The sequence below is a fragment of the Podarcis gaigeae genome (assembly GCF_964106915.1).
Source record: "Podarcis gaigeae genome assembly, chromosome: 8".
NCBI lineage: Eukaryota > Metazoa > Chordata > Lepidosauria > Squamata > Lacertidae > Podarcis > Podarcis gaigeae.
The window spans coordinates 41,432,551-41,451,310 of NC_139684.1; positions in this window are offsets into that span (position 1 = coordinate 41,432,551).

Here is an 18,760-nt window from a genome sequence, read left to right on the forward strand (position 1 = left end):
AATGTATCAAAACCGCCGAACGTTCCAAAGGGGCGTGGTCTCGGAGCGAGCAGGGCCCAGGCGCAGCCGCTCATAGGGCAGCCGCTCGGATCCTAGCTACGCCCACCGGATAAGGTGGATGCAAGTGGGGGAGTGGGCGGAGTTACAGCCGCGCGGGGAGTAAATTAGGGATTTGGGAGAGGTGAGGACCCGAATGGCATAGCCTCCGCGGTGATTCAACCCATTCGATTAATTCATTGATCGCATTCTATATCTTGCCTTTCCTCCGCGGAGATTAGAGTTGGCTTCCAAGGTTTTTCTCCCCACCCGAAGCCTTTTATCCTCACACCAACCCTGTGAGGTAGGCTAGCTAGGCTAAGAAATGGTGGCTGCGCTTTGTAGGCAGATGGGATTTGACCCACACCCTAGTCCGACAGTCTAACCACTGAACCACACTGGCGCCCCAACAAGTAATGCCACAGTCTATTCACCCTTTCACCATTAAAAAAAAAAATCCTAGTCCAAGAATGGGAAACCTCTTTCTGTGGAAGGCTGCATTCCTTCTGGCGTCACATGCTGACTGGGGGTACACAGTCAGAGCAAACAAGTAGTAATTCCATATTAACTGAGGGTCCCACTTCAGCTGTTCCACAGTTAGCTGAGATGAGAATTCCCCTTCCTGTGCAGGTCAACTCAGAATTGAGCCTCTCTGGGTTTGATGAGTTACTCTCAAAGAAATATTGTGTGTATGAGATCTGCACAGAAAGTGGCGGGGTGGGGGGATGATTTAAAAGCCAGGGGAAATGAGGAAATGTGCAAGAAGGAAGGGACACTGATAGGATGGAAGGGAAGGGGCAGCTTCAGGGAGGTGTCAGGTTGCCCACCTGTGCATTACATGATTAATCATGCTTTAGTTCATTGATTAAATTCCATGCATTTGCAAATGAGTAAAACAATACACTATAGTTTCGAAGCAAGCAACAAAAATAAAATATCCCCCCTTGCATCCAAACTAAATTGTACCCACAGGAGACACGTTGAAATTGATTGATTACAGAAACCAGTCTGTCCCAATCTGGGAATGGCCTTAGCTGGTGAGCCAAGTATAGCTGGGCAAACACTCTTTGCCATTGAAGTTCTGGAGCTCCAACAACCGTTTGCAGGTGAGGAGTACCCACAAGGCAGCTCTGCACCTGTTCATCCCAATGTAGACTCCATAGAGCCAAATTTGTTTCAGAAGATTAATACACCCCTTGATTGTAATAAAACCTCAAAATGGTTTACTGAAAACCCCCAATAAAATTATCAGTAAAAATGTCCTCTCTAAAACAGTTGTGGGGAACCTCTGGTCCTCCAGATGTTACTGAAATACAACTCCCTTCAGCCCCAGCAAGCATGGTCAATAAGCTAGGGATGACTGGAATTATAATTCAGCAACATCTGGAGGGCCAAAAGTTCCCCACATCTGCCCTAAAATCTCTTAGAGAATGGTAGTTTTAATTCACAGTGTGATCATTTTTTGTTTGTGATGTTTAATAGACTATTTTTCCTCCTTCCTTTTCTCTACATATTCCTTTGTTTTCTGTATTTCCCACCCCCATTCTCTGCCAGAGTGCTTTTATTGCTGTTATTTTGTTTTTTGTAGGATTTAACCTGGAATAAATGTTTTTAAAAAATCATTTAAAGAATAAAAAAAGTGGAATCAAGAGCCTTGCTCTTGAAGACAAGTTTATGGGGCAGACAAATTGTGGAAGTGCATCTTTTAGCAACACATTCCTCTGTTCTGTTCTGAACAAGGCATAATTTTGTGACACCCTTTCTCAAGGAAGAACAGGACAAAAGGAGGCCTCTATTCCTACCCCTTCCCAGTTCATACACCCCACTGGTCACCACCTGTAGTGTGGCATTACTTATTTTAGACACTTTACCCTCCTGATTCAAGCCACAGGTTCTGAACCTCTTGATGAACTGTTAATTCAGTTGACAGCCCCACCCATACCCTTAATCCTAGGAAAGAAGATGGGAACCTGCTGTGCAAGGTCAGGAGCATCTCAGACCCTGATATTCCAGGGCCCAAACTCAGATCCCTGGCAATGTCATGGGGGAAGTTCCTGGAGATGGAGGTTAATTGGGAGAGGGGAGTGGAGGGAGAGGACAACCCCCTGCCTGAGTGTTTATGCTATAATTTTCAGCCAGACTGAAGCTTGCAAGCTGCATGCACAGTCTGGGAACTTTGGGTCAGACCTAGAGGTCTGGCAACCCAGCTATGGGTTTGAATACATATTAACATTACTTAGATAGGTGTTGCCTGATCCCCAATTAAAGTGATGAATTAAAGGTTGCAGCTCTAAATAGGAGACGGGAACAAGTGTTGGGTAAGAAATAGATTTGAATTAATACAACATTGCCCAATCTCCAATGGTGTCTTTTGTTAAAAAAAATATTGAGCTGTATGTTGAAGAAACTGGTGCTCTGGATATAAACATAGGAAGCTGTATTATGCCGGCCATTGATCCACCTAGCTCAGCATTGCCTACACTGACTGGCAGGGACTCCATAGGGCCTCAGGATCTTTCCCCAGCCCTACCTAGAGACACTGGGGATCATGTTCCCTGTTAAGCTGTTTTCTATCTGGGGGAAAAACAAAAAAAAAATTCCTTCCAGTAGCACCTTAAAGACCAACTAAGTTAGTTCTTGGTATGGGCTTTCGTGTGCATGCACACTTCTTCAGATACACGTATATCTGGGGACTTCACCTCACCCCTCATTTGCTCCATCTCTGCAAGGAACTTCAAGAAACTCTTAATAAGTCCAGTTATGAGACCTAAAGATGGCCTGGATACTGTTATAAATAAACACAGCTGGGTGTGACCCAGTTGCCTCGTGCAGGCAAATTCAAAGAGCACAAAATGTGATTTCAAAAGCTACAACAGCAGCAAACAAAAACTGCAAGCAAAAAATGGCGCCCCCTGAGAGCCAAGCAGGGACAGATGGAGCGATGCCTCCTGGCAACTGTTCCCATGGCCCTGATGAACTGCCCAGGAGATTTCAGGAAGGAAGTCACCTGCTTCCAAAATAAAATCTGTCATTCCACCCCACCCAAGGACATCATAAAATTGCCAGAAATTCTGGAATCATCATAATGCTCAAAAGCAGTTAGAACTCCACAGAACTCCTGATTGCCCTTTCACATGCTAAAAACTAGCCTGTTGATACAAAACCCACAGAAGTTTAAATAGCAGCTTTCTAGTCCTCATTGACTTAAGAAAACAAAAGTGCAGGCAGCTTCTGCAAAATATCAATATTAATAATACATCTCAAAGGAGGCGTCTGGCAGGATGAGGGCAGGTGAAGAAATCCAAGCCTGCCAACCTGTGTTACTCTGAGTTAACCCAAAGGAAGAAGAATGTGGGTGTTAGAGATGGGACCATAGAAGGGGGAGGAGGAACAACATGAATCAAAATGGAAATGCACCAAAGCAAACCGCCCTAGCTCTTCTCTAACTTACTTCTCCGTCTTCCTCATCAGAGTTCCCTCACTGCCCATTTAGAATGAACATTTCTCTTTCTTATAGAGCAGTTTGGGAAAACATATTCAGCACATACATAAAACCAGAAGATTTTCTTACGGAATTATTATTATTATTATTATTATTATTATTATTATTATTTGTACAGTGCGCTGTGATCTTCAGAGGAAAGGCAGTATAGAGATTTAATAAATTATTACTATTACTGCCTAACGCCCAAATAGGCTTCTAAGTGGTTTACAAGTATCAACTACAATTGCACAAGCATTAAAATATAAACATTCGTAAGTCAGACCATTAGCACTGTCCAAATACCAGAGAGAATTCAAAACAACTTTGCCTGGTGCAGGAAGGATGATGAGGTAGGCAGGCCACAATCAGGAAGGCCACCAGAGAGGAAGCCAGTTCTCTCATTTCCACCCTCCCAACAGAAAACTGGTAAGTGTGTGGCAAAACAATGGGGTGGCTGGGTGGGCGTAATTGGCATGGGCCTACAGTGGGGTCTCCATCTCCCATCTGGTCTGGGCCTATTATCAGCTTTGCATGGTCTGGGTGTGTGGAATGGAGATTCCTGCTGAAGACCTCCCTCTTCCCTCAATACTCTCAATGACATATCTTCCCCAGTCTGCATTTATACTGGGATGGCTTAGGAGAAGGGCCAAAGCTCAGTGGTAGAGTATCTGCTTGGGATGCAGAAGGTCGCAGGTTCAATCCCTAGCATCCCTACCTATCTCTCTGGAGTTTTAGAGAGGACCCCTGCCTGGAGATGTTGGGGATTGAACCTGCGACCTCCTGCATGCAAAGTAGAAGCCCCAGTACTCAGCTATGGCTCCTCCCACCACAATATACTCATGAAACATAAACAGAGCACCACTTATCTGGATCCCTTTGGAGTAACAGGGCTTCCCTTTCTGCTTCCACCCATGTAATGGGTAAATGCTGCTAGGAAGGAGACAGGCTTGCTCCCAAACCCACAGACTTTGCATACTATGAGTTACCACGGGGTGCTGTGCACCACCCACCACCTTAATCTGTTGGGAAAGCCTTTGCCTAGCAACCAAAGTGCAATTGGGCATCACAAGAGCCTAGGTGGAATCAGTTCAATGTAAATAATTTGAGCTTCATTTAACATGCTTCCCAAGCCACCTGGCATGTGTAGCATACAATGAAAACAGCGCTTAAAGAAAGAAAGAAGAGCGTGTTGATTTAAAATGACAGGTGCTTTCAAACCTTTGGGGTGAATCCCAAATTCAGTAAATTACACTTGCTGTTTCTGTTACATATAATATTTTAGAGTTAACCCTAAACCTGCTCAACTCCTGCCAATCAGATCGACACACTGAACAATCACGTTCTTCCTTATGGTGGGGTGTGACATTTTATTTCCCCGCAGCCTTCTGTTGACACCCAATGCACGCAGAAGGGCAATAATGCAACAGAAGGATAATTCCAGGCAATGCCAAGAAAACAACCTGCTTCCAGAGCTGGGAAGCCAAACTGCTCTGAAATCGTAGCTGTGGATTGGACTGGAGATGGTTCTGGGTAGCTGGTGTGCAAATTAAATCAGCCAGCACTCCACTCTCCTTCTCTGAGAGCTGGAAGAAGCAGTCAGCGAAGCATAGCGCCGGAAAAAACAAAGGACAATTTCAATACAAATTAGGCCATAACAGCAATTTAAAATTAGACAGAAGAAGCAGGCAACAATGGGTGCGTTGGGGTTAAGCTCAGCAACGACTCAAGAGGGCCCTTCCAGGTTGGTGCTTCTTAATGGATGTATTCTGCAACTTCATTGACACCATAACAATCCATTAGCAGGGGATTTATACAGGACCATCCACACATCATTCTGCTTTATGAGTCATTCTGCAATGCTTCCCCAATGTTACCACATTTTTGCCATTTGGAGGGGCACTCTTGTGCTATATAGTGCAATGAAAGAGGGACAACCCCCTCCCCAAACAAGAAAAAACACACCTCCTGGGACATTTGTAGTAAGAAAAGTTACAGGATTTCAGCATCAAGTTCTGGGACATGCATAAAAATGATGCAGTATGTCCACCCTGAAACATCTGCAGGTGCAAACGGTATGGAAAGGGGGCTCACACGTAACACAGGGATAGCCAACGTGGTGCCCCCGGGACCTTGCTGAGCTACAACACCTTTCATATCTGTTGGCTGGGGCTGATGGGTACTGCAATCCAACCACAACAAACCTATTTGGCTACCCTGCCTAATGTGAGTTTTTTGGTTTGTTTTTCTGGCTTTCCAAAACCCTAAAAGATGCAGAAATAAAAACTTTGCACTCTGGGAAGTTTGCACCTCAGAAGAAAGGGAGAGCAGAGCTCTTCACCCAACGGCAAGAAGCTGAGAGATCTGCATTGCTGGAGATGGGCCCATGGAGCTGATGGCAGCTGCAAAAATGGCTTTGCATGCTGCGCCCTCAGCACTCCTCTTGCAAAGCGACGGGAAATGCAGGCATCTCCCAATCGCCTGCTAAACCTTTGCATGTTGTGCTATCTCTAGTCCAGCAAGGCAAGACTGCTGACAACTCATCAAAACTTTTTTTTTAAGCATATAAAGGGTTTTTAATTAACTTCTTGTTTCAATGGAGGAATAATGAGTTTTAAGCACCACATGACTCCAGGAAAGAGGTCAAGCTATGCAGGGAGGATTTTGACATAAATTAAGTTAGGAACCAGGGGGAAAGTTTCCAGCAGAGAAGTGCAGCAACGGAAGAGAGGGGTCTCATGGTGGAAAGCAAAGCCCCTTTCCACATTTGGTGGCAATGGCTTCCAGGCCTCAAAGACCAGGCCATCCTTTCATTTTCAAACTGGTAACACCCTTATTGCTGTTGCTGCTGCTGCCGCCGCCGCCGCCACCACCACTCAAAACCCCAAGGAACATCCCAGACCTTTACTGGATCAAGCTATTATTCCACCTAGCCCAGTACCGTCCATTTCAACAATCTGTCTCTCTCCAGGGAGAGGAGCATCTTCTTTCCATGCAGAAGGTCTACTTCCCAGCAGCTACAGGTAAGGCTGGGAATGTCCCGTGCCTGAAAACCTGGAGAGCTGCTGCTAATCCATACAGCCAATACTGGTCTCAAGGACCTAGTATAAGGCAGCTTCTTAGATTCATATGCCTTCCCCATCACCTGATCTTTTATGGTTGGAGATGCCAGGGATTGAATCTGGGACCTTCTGGATTCAAAGGGCTGAAAACAGGTGCTCTCCTAGGGAGCTATAGCCCTGCCTTGACTAGGACCTCATGTTATAGAGACCAGTGGCAGTTTTTGAGGGGTAAATGAAATGCAGATATTCTTTCTCTCTGTGTGTGTTTTCGTCTCTCTTGGATGAGGCTGGAATCTTGCTAATGCAGCAAAGGTTTAAAAAATCCTAGAATGACAGGTGGTGGGAGAGAGGCAGCCTGCCTTGGCATTGTGCCAGAACCCCAGGGGCTACGGCCTATTTGCATATAAATTTCCCATCGTTTTATCATAATAAATAAATAAATGCAGATGAGCGGAGCATTATTTACTTGAACACCTTGCACGTTTGCGGAGGCGAGCGTCTTCCTTGAGAAAAGGAACACAGGAGCAGCTAGGAGGCCGCAAAATGGAGCCAGCTCTCAGGCTGCTGGGGAGTATCGCCGCCCCCCCCCCTGCACCAAGAAGAGGGAGAAGGGGGGATGGTCCATACAGTTTCCCTTGAGGAGCATTGAGGCCAGAGGTGGCACAAGACAGGATGTTGCCCGCTCCCCCTCTGCAAACAGACAGGCAGCTGGACCTCAAACCTAGAACATAGATAGCAGCTGCCTTACACTAAGTCAGGCCATTAACTAGCTCAGTATTGCCTCCACCGACTGGCAGCAATGGCTCTCAAACATTTCAGGCAGGGGTCTTTCCCAGTCATACCTGGTGATGCCATTGCAGATTGAACCCGTGACCTTACTGCATGCAAAGATGCTCTGACATTGGGCTACCCACAGAATAGTAAATATTTTTATTTTATTTTATTTTATTTTATTTTATTTTATTTTATTTTATTTTATTTTATTTTATTTTTATTTATTTATTTTTTATTATTATTATTATTATTATTATTATTATTATTATTATTATTGAATAGGGTGTTCCTATTTTCATCAGATAAATGTTGCAGGGTATGCCTTCAACAGGTGGGAAGTCAGCCTTGCTGTTTCCAGGAGTCTTTCTGCTATGTGGAGCACTGGACTTCTGCCCCAAAGTCCTGCCCTGAGAACCTAACTAAGCACAGTGGAGAACTTTTGATTTCTTTGAGGTCCACAGTCTCTTAGGGCCCTTCCAGATGACCTGTGTATTACACACTCATCCTGATTTGATTGCACAAAGCTTATGCACAGGTTAGATCAGGCATAGGCAAACTCTGGCCCTCCAGATCTTTGGGACTACAATTCCCATCATTGCTAGCTAACAGGTCCAGTGGTCAGGGACAAAAGGAATTGTAGTCCCAAACATCTGGAGGGCCAGAGTTTGCCTATGCCTGGGTTAGACAATGCCCAGCCTTTACTGAGCACTCATTCTGATTTGTTTGTGGGGACATTGTGGGGCAATGAGTACTCATCCTGATTTGTTTCTGCAATGTTTGTGTGCCTTCTCAAGAATCGTATATTCATCTCACACTTCTCAGTGCATTTCCCTGCCAGTTTCCTAACCAAATGTTTTTTTCTTTTTAATATATAAAGTACTGTATATTTGTTGCATTGGCTAGGGTGGCAGAGCCCTTGAAGCAAGTTTAATTGCACAAATCTAAATCTCTGGTATGCACTTGAATCCCTCCTGGAAAGAAATGACAGTCTGTAGGCCTCCTTAGCAGCTGCTATCTCAAAAGAAGCTCCTTGTGCTGTGAAAAAAATCAGGCAAACCAATGGCCACCGTTTTGGAAGGGACAGAAAAGCACAAACTGGCATAAAACTTTGGACCAGATTTTAGTGCTTCAGGTCTGTATCCTCTCTGGGGAGTTGCACAGCAGGGAAAGGAGGTCATTATTTGCGTTGCATACCCTCCAACATTTTTCTGATGAAAATAAGGACGTCCCATTCCATAACGATCATTTTACTGTTTATACCCCGCCCATCTGACTGGGTTGCCCCAGCCACTCTGGGCAGCTTCCAAAATATATAAAACCATAATAAAACATTAAACATTTAAAAAAACCCTTCCCTATACAGGATTGTCTTCAGGCAGCTTGGGGGTTGGATAACTCCATATACCCTTTCAAAATTTCTCCAGTGATAATAGGGACATCCTAAGGAAAAGTGGGACATTCCAAGATCAAATCAGAAACTGGGACGGCTTCTCTAAATCAGGGACACCCCTGGAAAACAAACACTTGGAGGGTCTGGAGTTGATATACCACTATGCTTCAAGAATGTGTGCTATGAGGTAGAAAATCCTTCACGTCAGACCATAGCTTAGCTCAAGGCACTGTGCTCTCTATGGAATCCCACGGTAATGCAGTCATGGCCAACAACTTGGATGGCTTTAAAAGAGGATTAAACAAATTCATGGAGGAGGGGGGGACCAATCAAAGCATTTGCCCAGGTACGTGCACAGACCCTTTCCTGGATCACTGCCTTGACGTGGCGAAGGGGCTTGAATAACTCAGAGAAGCTATGAGCTATGCCGTCCAGGGCCACCCAAGATGGACAGGTCATAGCCGAGAGTGTTATCCACCCGGAGAAGGAACAGGCAAACCACTCCAGTATTTTGCCAAGAAAACTCCATGGACATAAAAAAGGAGAAGCTTTGGGAAGAAAGTGAGAGTTTCCAAGACATGCTCTGGTTCATGGGGTCACGGAGACTTGAACACGACTAAGACGACTAAACAACAACAACATGCACAGAAAATAGTAGATCTAGCTGAAAGGTAACATGTGAAGATCTGCATCGATCGTCTCAACACATCCCTAATAATTATTATTGTATTATTTTGAGTGTTTGTATAATCTTAGAAGGGGGTGTGGTGGCAGGGCGTGGCTTGCCTGAATTTGCCACTACACTGTTGGAGAGGACTCTACTCTTCTGATGCAAGGAGAACCCTTACCCTTCCATCATGAGACCCACACATGCACCTCCTTTTAAACAACTGCTGTGCAGAGCTTCTAGCAGCAAAAGCCCACCATCACCACAGGGCTGTTTGCTCCATTTGGTTTCTCTTTTAATCCCTAGGATGTGGTGCACTTCTGATCTCTGGTGGGGCTGAATGTTCTTCCTCCCGCTACTAATGGCACTTTTAAAGTGACTTAGTGTAGCTCTGTCATGTGTGTGTGTGTGTGTGTGTGTGTGTGTGTGTGTGTGCAGGCATGTGAAAGAGTGTGTGTGTGTCCCTGCTTGAGTTGTGTTTGCAGAGAGATTGTCATAACGCCCCAGAATAAATAGAATGTTTTCCCGCGGACTGAATTACATGCCTGCAGTGGAGAGATAATGTGCGACTCCCATTGTGTGCAAAGTGACATCTTTTTATGGAGCTGTGTACATTTGTATTAGTGCCAATTAATCAGGGGCGATATTAGAAGCAACGCAGAGAGAAGGTGCCTTGGGGGTGGGGGAAGCTGGGGGTGGCAAGGAGCAGCTGAGCAGAGGAATGCAAGGCTCCAAAGGCTAAGGGGAAAGGGAAGGGGGGGAGATAGAGGAAGGGGCAGCTAGAAGCCAGAGATGCTCTGATGGAATGCCCTGCTGCTACCACACACACACCCACACACCCACCCACCCACCCCATTTGGCCGGATATCTTAGGACATAACAGGGCTGACTTCAGCCACTCAGGCACTTGCCATGTGATCAGGGCTATATGCTTAGAGAAGCTATGTGGTATGTGTCTAAACCCTTGCTTGGTGTCTACAACACAGGTCTTCCACCTTGGATCCTCAGATCCTGTTGGACTACAACTCCCATCATCCATGACCATTGGCTGAGGAAAGGGACCAAGCTGGCTGGAGATGATGGTAGCTGTAGCCCAACAACATCTGGAGACCCAGGGTTGAAGAACTGTGGTCTAGAACAGTGTTATTCAACCTTGGGTATCCAATTGTTGTTGGACTACCAACTCTCATCTTCCCTAACTAGCTTAGTCAATGATTTAGGATGATGGGAGTTATAGTCCAACAACATCTGGGACCCAGCCTTGAATAATACTGGACTAGATGAGGTTTCATTAGATTTTTTTTTTTAATGACTTAGGGAGTCTGGCCAGAAAATCACTTAAGGATGCAAAAGGTTCACTAAGTAATAATGAATACACGATAATAATGATGATGATGAAGAATAAAGCCTACCCGACAAGGCAGTTCTAATAACTATGGAATAATATAGCCACCCCTCCGTTAAGTGGGGCAGGTAGGACTTGTTCCTTTCAAATGTATTGTCAGATGTGTGTTTTAGTTGTAGTTTTTTTGCTGGCTTTAACCGATTCTAATGTCTTTGGCTGTTTTATTTTTACTGTGTACATCACTTTGAGGCACTGGAGTGCAGAAATCAGACTCATAAAATATATAATTAATTAATCAATCAACACATTACAAGGCTGCTGTAAGGCCTACTGAAATAATGTATGTGGAAATAGTTAATTTATTCTTTCATTAATTATTGCCATAAAATTGGGGGGGGGGCACGGCTTTACCTGCACACTGGTCAGTGGAGGAAATCCAGAGAGCCCACACATCTGCCCCCTAGAGCACGGCCAAATCTTCTAAGTAAATATACAAAATAAGCAGAATAGCACACGGTGCCCAAATTCAGTTCTCAATTTACAAAGAGGGGTTCTCAAGTTAATCTCTTTACTCTGGAAGTCACAGACTCTGAAACCCAGAGGTGTGTGGCTGCAGTTTAGGATCCTTGAAACACCTCCAAGAAATTTTTATTAAGGTTTCATGGGTTTGCTTATTTTTAAAAGGAAGGATGGTATGGGGAATGGTTAGGAGTTAAGGAGTTTAGTCTGCCACCTACTGGTTAGGTCTCAATGTGTGATTTCTCAGGAACCTGCCTTTGAGGCTGGCTATTTGTTTATTATTTCATCTGAACACTTGAAAGTTATGGATTCCTCCCAGGTTACCCTCATTGCCCCCTTCTGCCCATTTCTATCATTATTCCCCTATGTGGGGGGAAATCAGATTGTAAGCTCTTGGGGCAGAGACTCTTACAATGTTTGAAGACAATGATGTGCAGAGTTCTGGGGAAATAAAGTTATTGTTATTATTTATTAAATCCAATGATCACAGGGCGGTTCTGGGCCTCTTCCCACATGACTTTTCTTTTTAATATATGGCACATATAAAGGTAAAGGAACCCCTGACCATTAGGTCCAGTCATGACCGACTCCGGGGTTGCAGCGCTCATCTCGCTTTATTGGCTGAGGGAGCCGGCGTACAGCTTCCGGGTCATGTGGCCAGCATGACTAAGCCGCTTCTGGCGAACCAGAGCAGTGCACGGAAAGGCCGTTTACCTTCCCGCCGGAGTGGTACCTATTTATCTACTTGCACTTCATGCTTTCGAACTGCTAGGTTGGCAGGAGCAGGGACTGAGCAACAGGATCTCACCCCGTCGCGGGGATTCGAACCGCTGACCTTCTGATCGGCAAGTCCTAGGCTCTGTGGTTTAACCCACAGCGCCATCTGCATCCCATGGTACATGTACCATACATTTAAAAATGCAGCATAAGACCACGGCAAGCCCATGTTTGGGAATGTGTGGATCCTGCACCATTGAACATAGGAAACATGCACTAACATTGATCCATCTAACTCAACACTGGCTGGCAGCAGTTTTCCAGGGTTTCAAAAAAGGGAGTCTCTCTCAGCCCTACCTGGAGATGCTGGGGATTGAACATAGGACCTTCTGCATGCAAAGCAGATTCTCTACCTCTGAGCTACTGGGAAGGTGCCAACCTAGAAAAGGCCCTTTTCTAGCTAAGACCATGGAGACACACTGCTCATTCAAGTAGGCAATTGCATGACTTGGTATAAGGTGCCTCTTATACCAAGTCATGCACTGCATTTATTTAAATTAATATTTCAATCAAAGCATATTTCTTTTACCTGCTCTTCATTCCAAATGCAGTTCCAAAGAGGGTTGCAATTAAAACAAATCTAACATGCATAATAACAGTTGTTTAAAAAGTGGAGCAGATAATTTTAGCTAACCTGACATCAGAATCCACTAAAAGTCTGGGCAAATTACATCCCTGAAACACCAGGAGGGACACAGGACCCCCATTATTGGTACAGTAGCTAAGTGAATGATCTGGAAACCAGGAAGTTCTACCTTTGGGTCAAATTACCAGGTCTTCAGCTGATGTAAAAAATGAAAAAAGTAGGTGCTAGCCATATCTCAAAGCAGTGGAGGAGGGAGAGTCTCAAAAGATGGGGCCCCACCACCAAGAAGGTATTGTAGTGCAACAGATTTCAGCTGAAGATGGCACAGCTACAGGAGCCTAGAGGATTGAGCTATAATTTAATGCAGCCTTCCAGCACTATTTATTCTAGAAAAATAGGTGCTGGAAATCTTCGTGAATGCCTCCTTTGTTCTCTTATGGCGCCCACCTGGCAATGGCGCCCACCGGAGAGGTGCTGGAACTGAGTCCTACTTGAAAAAAAGCCCACAGCCTTCGCCCAACTTGTGGCTTTGGAATACAACTCCCATCATCCCCAGCAGGCAGCACTTCTGGGAAGTGTAGTATCAAACCTCTGGAGGACACCAGTGTGAAAAAGGCTGGTGCAATGGCATCATTCTCTCTCCATGCTGGAGGTTTTTGGGGTGAAAATCCATGCATTACACTGCCAGTGCACTGGGAAATTGCAGTGCAGAGAAAGAGAGCCCAGAACTCTCCTTTGCTGGGTTACAACTCCTGCCACCCCTGGCCACTGGCCATGCTACCTGGAGCTGTGGAGGACCACAGGTTCCTCATTGTTGGTGCAGTGGCTAAAAGATAGGAATGCAGGAAGTCTTTGCTTCAAAAATCCAGCCTGCTCACTAGTTGGCTTTAGGCATGCAAGTCCCATTCAGCCTCAGTGCCCCCATCTGCAATACAGGAGGATAATGAACTTGGCCTACTTTACAGGCTTGTTGTTTGAATTGCAACTACTGTATACAATGCATGTGGCAAATGTTACAAATGTACTACCACTGGCAGTAATAGTAATAATAATGATGGATTGTATCAAGCGAAATTTCACTCAGAGCAGACTCAGTTTAATCAATGCACCCAAGTTAGTTACAACCATCCATTTCAGTGGGTCTACTCTAAGTATGACAAGCATTAGATATTGCCCAGTATTACTAGATAGTGTAATGCTTTAACGGGGGCAGGAAGTGGTACTTATGCAATAAGTTGAAATCACTAAAGGTGGCCTGAACAATTTGTAAACCAAACAATCTGATCAACCCAGGGTGCAGTTGTGAGGCTCTGTATTTTGGGCATGCAATTAGATCCTGCAGCCCAGGGGCCAGATCCAGACCACTGAGGTCTCAGCTTGGGCTTTGGCCTCCTATATCATCTGGATAGGGTATCTTTACTCAGGCTCAGCTCCAGGCCAGCTCCCTTTTTATTGCATGCAGAGCACTGGTTGCTATACAAGTTGCACTGTGGCTCCCCAAATAATCACCCCAAATAATCCCCATCCATTTCTCCTTTCCTGGCCCTATTCCCCGCTTTCTCTCTCTCCTCCTCTCTCCCTGGCCATTGCACACCCACAGCGCAACTCATGTTAATCTGCAGCCGCTCAAAGCCATCCTGCTTTCCCTTCCTCGTTGGAATTACGGCGGCATCCTGCAATCTTCCAAGTGTCAAAAGCGCCCGAAATGCTCAGTGATAAAGCAAGGCTCAGCAAACTTGAGGGCTTTGTGGAGCTGAGTCTGACTGATGGACAGGGGTTTTTCTTTCTCTCTCTCTTTCTTTTCCTTTCCTCTTTTCCCAGGCAAGAGCTCAATCTGGGCAGATCACCTGCTCTGGCAGAGGTCCTGCAAATCTCCTTATTATGCGCCAACAGATTTCTGCCAAGCTGCAAAAGACGTGGATCATCAATATCTTCCAGGGGGAGAAAAATGACACAGAGAGAAAATAGGGAGGCTAAGTAGCTCCCAGTCTGGAAATATCATCTTGTCTGCCATACCAAAGCAATGTCAAGGGAGCCAAAAACTATATTAGCAGTAGCATGGGTAAGGGACGGAAGCCTCCATGCAAACCTGTGTGCTGCTTCCGTGGAAGTGGCTAGCAATGCCCAGCCTTTCCAAATCAGTGTGATAGATAGTCCAAGAGAGACTTTTATTCAGGAACTCCTTGCTCTACTGCCTGCAATGGGGACCTTGCATGACTGGACATGTTCTAAGGCACATGGGAGCACAGTTCAGACTTAACATTAAATGGTGGTTTATTAAACTATGGCTTACTAAATTATGACTTAGCATTATGTGTGAACACAACCCAGCAGTTTAACTATGGCTTCTTCGCTATGGTTAAAGGTCGCTCATTAACCAAGGTTTGTAGCTGGGTTTAAACCTTAGCTAATGTTAACCACAGATTACAGTGAATGCAAACTGTGACTAAGGGCAAAGAGCGATATATAGGTTTTAAACCAGTGGGTGGTTGCTGGACTGCAGTAGCCATCATCCCCAACAGCTGGCCATGCTGGCTGGGGGAGAGGGAAGTTGGGGCTGGTTCCAGCAACACAGGCTCCCCACAGCTGTTTAAAGTAATAAATAAGTCCCAAAAGCACTTACCTCCTATGGTGGCCGGGTGCCACCCTCAAGCACCAGGACAGAGTGGCCCATTGGTGTTCAGATCCAAGACTACAGGGAAGAGACTGCTGGAACCATCAAGGGACAAATATTTCCACCTGCCTTGGACCTTATAAGGAGCAGCTGCTGCTTGGCAGCCATTACTAGAGGGGGGGAGGGAGTGCTGGACCTATCAAGGACAACCTTTTCCACCTGCATTGCTCCACCCAACCCCACTTGGGATCTTTATGAGGTACAGCTGCTGTTTAAATACTGTATTTACTTTTGTCCTCTCTTAACATTTTTATGGGGAGTGCTCTTTGTCCTTTTGGCAGGAACATGGCTGCATTGGGTTTTTACTTTGGAAATGTCATGACCTTGTTGGGAATGTTTCTTACTTGTATGGTTTGCATTGGCATTATTTTTGTACAGTATTTGCATTTATTTGTTTTTTGTTTGTCAGCCGCCTTGGGGCCTTTTTGGGGTCCAAAGGTGGCATACAAATAAAAGACTACAGACTTACTGAGGCCTGTAAGAGATGGGATGTGGCTGGCAACCTCCCTGGCCTTTCAGACATGCTCAAGGCCCTCACAGAAGGGAAGACAATGGCAAGGATGTGGCTTTGAACTGCAACTCCCACCAGCCCCAGCACCATATAGCCATGCTGGCTGGGGCTGATGGGAGCTGTAGTTCAAAACTTCTGGAGGGCAGCAGGTTGGTGAAGACTATCTTGCACAGTCTCACTGGGTTTCTTCCCCTGCCTGCCCTGTGAGCTCCACCTGTCTTCAAAAGACAAACCCCAGACCATGCTTCCAGACCTGTGTGATCTGTTATGGGTCCTGTGGAGATGTCATGGAGGGGATGGGCAGATCATGAGGAAGGTGGAGGGGGGCAGATCAGAGGTGGAACTATATGACCTGGGAGAGTGTTTTAGGGAGGTGAAATGGGGCCCAATAAATATCTGAGCTGGAGAAGGGGACCAGTGATCAAGCGTCAGGAACTGGGGAGAGAGAGGCAGGCTCAAGTGTCAAGAGAGGTGTCCCAACCCTGTGGCAATGGACCCCTCAAGCAGGCCACTCATAGGAGGCCTCAACTACTGCCCGCTCCCCCATCACTCCTGTTGGTAAGGAGCCTCCTCCATGGGAAGCGTCTGAGAGTAAGCAGGATACTGAGCTGGCACCTCCTGTCGCCAAGGAAACAGAAACATCGGTGCTGTTGTGAACAAACCTCACAGGCCCAGCCCACTCCCAGAAGTGTCCACTTGCTGACCCAGAGAAGAGATGCCTGTCGCTTATTATTTTATTGCATTTATAGTAACCTTTACCCACCAAGGAGCTCAATATGGCGTCCATGGTTCTGTCCCCACCTCATTTAATCCCACAGCAACCCTATGAGGTAAATTATCCTCTATGTCACCAAGTGAACTTCATGGCTAAGAGGGGAGTTGAACTGCGGTCTCCCAGGTAAGAGTCTGCCCCACTCTTCCTAAGGAAGAGCTTGTTGGCCAACTGCTTTGAGGGTTGTTGTTGTTTTTATTAAAAAAAAACAATCAAGAGCTGTATACTTTTTATGAAATAAAGAACATCTTGGCTCCTGCTTAGCCATGCAACCCCCCTGCTGTGCCCTTAACTGTTGCCTATCCAATACTTGGTTTTATGCATTAAAGGATTTGGCAGGGAAAGAAACCTGAGCATGAGTTCATCGGCTGGTGACAAGGGCCAGGATGTTGTCTCTCAATTGCACAGCTACACAGCAATGAGATGAAGGATGGGCTGGTTCTCCTGGGTGTCTCCTCAAGGGCTCTCTAGCGTGTTTTCTGCTGATAGGTGCTGAGATTTCCCTGAGACCCTTCATAAGAACTGTTTTGGCAACTGGTAGGGCAGAAGGCAGGGAGCCAAAGACAGGCAGAGCCAACTCATTCAGGCTTTGTCTCCACCCTTCTCCTCTTTGCTGAGTTCTACAAGGGCAACAGTGAGACTAAGAATGGGGAGGTAGGACAGGGAGTGTCACCGCCTGGACTCGTTGAAAGCAAGAAGGTAGGAAAGTGAAGGCTGGCTGACTTGCAGGCTGGTGGGGCAGGGCCCTGTTAGGACTAAGAGGCCAGTCTTAGATGAGCCACGCTGGATCAGAGCAAGGACTCATCTAGGCCAGCATCCGTTTCCTGCTGGAGCCCTGCAAACACAACATGAAGACAACAGCAGGGTTAACTTGACGGGGCTTAACTCCAGAACCTGTTTCATTTGGGAAAATGTGAAGTAATAGCCGAGGGTGCGCCAAAGCGCACACAGAGTGCCTTCTCTTTGTTGCTGAGTAATCCCAGCTGGTGCTCCCAAACGTTGGCTGGGTGTGGCTTACAGGACAGCTTGAGCTGCCACTCTCCTAGTATATATTTTTCTTTTTTTAAAAAAATAATCAGATAAGATAAGGAACATGAGATCCCAGCTGCTTTCAAATGTCACTGGCCACCTGGAAGTGGCTGTTTCTAAGCCTGCCGGAGGACTTCCTTCCATGGGAGCCTGTTGTTTTCAAAAGCACTTAATGCTATTAATCTGGAGGAGGGAGAAATCTGGAACAAGCAGGTACAAACTATGCCTCTGCCTGATGCTTTTGTATCCACAGCGAAATATATCAGAGACGCGGCGCCAGAGTTCCATTTTCAAGCCCGTCATATTTCCTCCCGGCACCCGCTTGCAAAATATGCGCCGCTGTAAATTTCCTGACAAAATTCTTTTTGAGGTTATTTCCTTACGCCCCCCCCTCCCTAAATTAAGCCATACTAATTATTTTCAGCTGGCTTTATCTCTCCTTCGCAACACTCAGGGAGGGTGCGGGCGGTGAGCATTTAAAGCCGCCATAAACAAAAGAGTGGTTTGGAAAATAATTCTATCAATTAATCAAATTAATCCTGCAGTTTGAGTTACAAGCCCCAAGTGGCAGGATTCTAGCCTGCGGTTATGAGCTATCTCTCGTTGACAGTGTTTAAATGTTATGATTGCAACAGTAATTAAAGAATATAATATACCCGTCGCTTTGCGGCGGCCTCCGTGCCTTTGGAACTCAGCGAGACTCACACAGAGGTCATCTTGAGGACAAAGGCAGACTGACCAGGAGGGTCCTGGACAAGCTTTTCTCTACCAAGTGCTGGTATTGTTGTTGTTGTTGTTGTTACTTTCTGCATTCCACTAATGCAACAGAATGCTCCTGTTGCTAAACCTGACAAGCTGAGACAGTGGCTCATGATGCAACAAAGCCCCCTTGAGAATACAGGGGAGTGGACAGTCACCAAGGGAAGCCAAAGCTGCTCCTCTCTTCTCTGTACAGGGGACTGCTCACGGACAGAATTAGGGCACATGTGATTAATTGTGTTGCATTTGGGATGCTGGGAAGCAGATTTGGTGATATTTTAAGTACAGCTTTTCAGGGATAGGAAGTGATGTGTGAAGGGTGGAGTTAGGAAACAGGAGTCAGGGTGATGTCCATCAGGGAGCCAAGCAGCCAAGGAT